A 3472-nucleotide genomic window follows, 5' to 3' on the forward strand; every position below is an offset into this window, starting at 1 on the left:
AATGTTTCTGTAAAGGGCCAGACAGTAAATACTTGAGGTTTTGCTGGTCACATACCATATCTATTTGCATATCCCTTTTTCCCTGTTTGAAACTAAAATCAGGGGCACCCGGCTGGCTCAGTCAGTGGAGCATGTGACTCTTGATTGCGGGATTGTGAGTTTGAGGCCCATTTTGGGTGTACTGATTACTTTAAAATCTTTAAAAAACAAAAAACAAGTAAAATCATTCTTAGCTCATGGAACATACAGAAAGGCCATAGGCCAGATGCGGCCTGCAGGCCATAGTTTGCTGATCCCTGCTTTAGAACTTGGAGTTCCTGAGAGAACATTCAGTGTAAGTAAAGAAAGATAAAGGTCTTTCGTGGAGAATATGAAGTTGGAATAATTTAATACATTTGAAAGTATGTGACCCCTAACCTGCTTTTGACCATTATCACTCAGATTTGTGACTGTGACTGCCAACTATTTGGAGCCATATAAGCCTGCCTTCCTTTCTGTCCTTTTTCCTTTTTCCTGTGGTAGTTTAAAAACATATCTGCAAGGAGCACCTGGGTGTCTCAGTCAGTTAAGTGTCTAACTCAGTTTTGGCTGGAGTCATGTACTCAAGGCTATAAGATCGAGCCCCTGTGTGGGACTCTGCTCAGCAGAGAGTCTACTGGGTAATCGCCCTCACTTTCTCTCTAAATCTTTAAGAAACAAAGCAAATCTGCAAATTATTTGACATTTGTCATAAAAAAAATAGCCCATGTTCAACTATAGGGAATAAACAAATGGCTACCGGAGGGTAGGTCAGTGGGGGTGGGGGAACAGGTGATGGGCATTGAGCACACTTACCATGATGAACACTGAGTCATGTATGGCGCTGCCTATCACTGTGCTGTACACCTGAAACTAATACAACACTGGCTGTAAACTAGACTGGAATTAAAAATAAATCTATCATACACTATATTAGGTTAAAAAAAAAAAAAGGCTGTGTTCTGTTCCCTTGAACCTAGGTGGCTTTTGTAACTGCCTCAACAAATAGGTTGTGACAGAAATGACACTGGTTTCTGAGACATGATCATAAAAGATACAAATTCTGCCTTCCATTCTCTCACACAACACATACGTTTTGAAGCTCTAAGCCGTCAAGTAAGAACAGCTATCCTGAAACTTCCATGCTGGAGAGACCAGGGGAGAGCACAAGGGGAGAGGGAGAGATGTCTGAGGACTTCCAGGTTCTTGCCTCCAGCTACTGAAGTCTTTCCTGACCAGGCGCCATACATATGACTGAGCAAACCCTCAGATGATTCCAGTACTGTCTTCCATCTGGCTCCAAGCTCTTGGAAACACCCCAGGCAAGAACCATCCAGCTAAGACTCCATCAGGCCCCAGAACCAGAAGAGATAATAAAATGTTCGTTGTTGTCTTAAGCCAAAGTTTTGCAGTGATTTGTTCCATTGTGGTGGGTGACTAGAAATGATTTGGGGATCTGGAAATGGAGCATTACTCTAACACAATCTAAAACACATGGCCATGGCTTTGGAACTGAGCTGCAGGCATTAAGTGGGAAGGGCCTCAGAAGAGATTAGTAGCAGAAGTCTGATGGCTCTTGAGGTTGTCAGTAGAGCTTACGGGAAAGTGAGGGAAAAACTATTAAAGCTGAAGGAAAGCACTGTTAATGAACTGTTGCTGTGATAATGCAGAACTAGAAAATCTACCTAATGAACTGATGCGTCGGTTTGAAGAGCTTTCAGTCTAGAGGTTGAAACGTGTCACCTGATTTCTTGTAGCTTTCTGTCTTACAATACAGACTATCATGTGATACAGAAGAAATTACTGTTTTCATGCAAAATTTAGAGGAAATATAGAGGCAGTACTTAGTGGGTTAGAGAATAAAAACAGTATCTCCCAACAGAATATGCCCAAAGTTAAAAAAGGCCCCAGGAAAAAAGTCAAATCCATGGCCCAGTCACAAAAATTTCTCAGGGTAAAGATGAGGCCAAGGATTTGACTGTAAAATCTAGACTCTAGAAAATTTAGAGCGGTGCCTTTGAATCCTTGCCAAGTGCAGAGCTTAAGGATCCCTTCCATTAAACAATAGGAATTCTAATAAAAGTCAGTGATGCTCAGGAGCTTTACAGGGAGCCCAAGGTAGACAAGATTTGTTGATGTGGCTTTTGTTCTCATGAAGTAAACCTCAATAAAATCAATAAGATTCATAGGAAACTTGCAAAGCTTTTAAGAAAATTATACTTGTAGAAATACTACTGGCTTGGACTAGGAAGAGAAATGGCTTCCACATGAAAAGAAGTTTTTAGATCCTGGAACTTTCACAGGCAGAAACTAGTCTCATGAAACTACTAAACTTAAAATATGGGCTATATTTTTTGGAATGGGAAGGATAACTCAGCGGAACTATGATCCCAGAGGATGATGCCAGGAGCTGAGGAGAATCACTGTAGGCAGAAGAGAACCCTGCTTATGGGACGGGTAGAATGTGCCTGTGTTGGATTTGCTACATGCCTTTCGTTTTCTCCCTATTTGTGAGTGTTGAGTACCCCACCATATTTATTGTGTGTGGACAGATAATTTGTTTCTCTAATTCCTAGGTTTTCAGACCTAGAGGAATGGTACTTTTCCTCTAGGAAAATGTAATTTTCTCATTTACTTTCTTCTTTTTCTTTCTTTCCTTTTTTTTTTTTAAAGTAACTTTAAATCATATGATAAGACAACAAAAATATAATGTAACTAGAATGGCTATAGATTAAGCACAAAAATCCTCCTTCCTCTGAAATCTCATGTTGGTATATTCTAAGCAGCTAACATAGGGCCTATCTAGTACATAATAATTTTTTTGGTGAATGTTAGTTTCTTCTGTCATTCTTTTTTCCTCGCAAAGAAGTTATTTTTATTCATGGAATCCAGCTCCCTTAGGCTGACTTCTCATTCACTAGGGCTTCCTACCCCTACAGCCTTCTCTACCAGTCCTAGCCTCTCCTTACGCTCTAGGCTTCTTCTGGCCTTTTCCTATCATCCAGACTCTGAACTTGCCTATCTTAACTGTTGAGAAATTTACAGAGTGACCAGATGGATAGTATGAGGAATGATGCTAAAGTGTTAACCCATACATTTTACTTGTATGATTATAATAGCAACTTCCAACGTTTACCCTGTAGACGCTCCCTGGTGGTCTAGTGGTTAGGATTTGGCACTCTCAGCGTTTACCCTGTGGAAGAAGCAGAAGATCTCAGACACTTTTGTAGGCCCTCTGACTATTTCAGGTAAGAACACTTAAGTTGACACTCAAGTCATGACATTCATGTTCTTTTCTAATGGAGAGTTGCCATTTTGACAGATGTAATAACAGTGTAGACATTGGCTCCTTTTCATGTTACGGGCCATCTGGGAAGCTCTGGAGTTCGATGTCAGATGTGTCTCTTGTCTCCTTTTCCCCAGTATTGTGTATAGGATTTTAATCTAATTAAAA

The sequence above is a fragment of the Mustela putorius genome, unplaced genomic scaffold (assembly GCF_011764305.1).
Source record: "Mustela putorius furo isolate JIRA1106 unplaced genomic scaffold, ASM1176430v1.1 tig00003988_pilon_pilon_pilon, whole genome shotgun sequence".
NCBI classification, from domain to species: domain Eukaryota; kingdom Metazoa; phylum Chordata; class Mammalia; order Carnivora; family Mustelidae; genus Mustela; species Mustela putorius.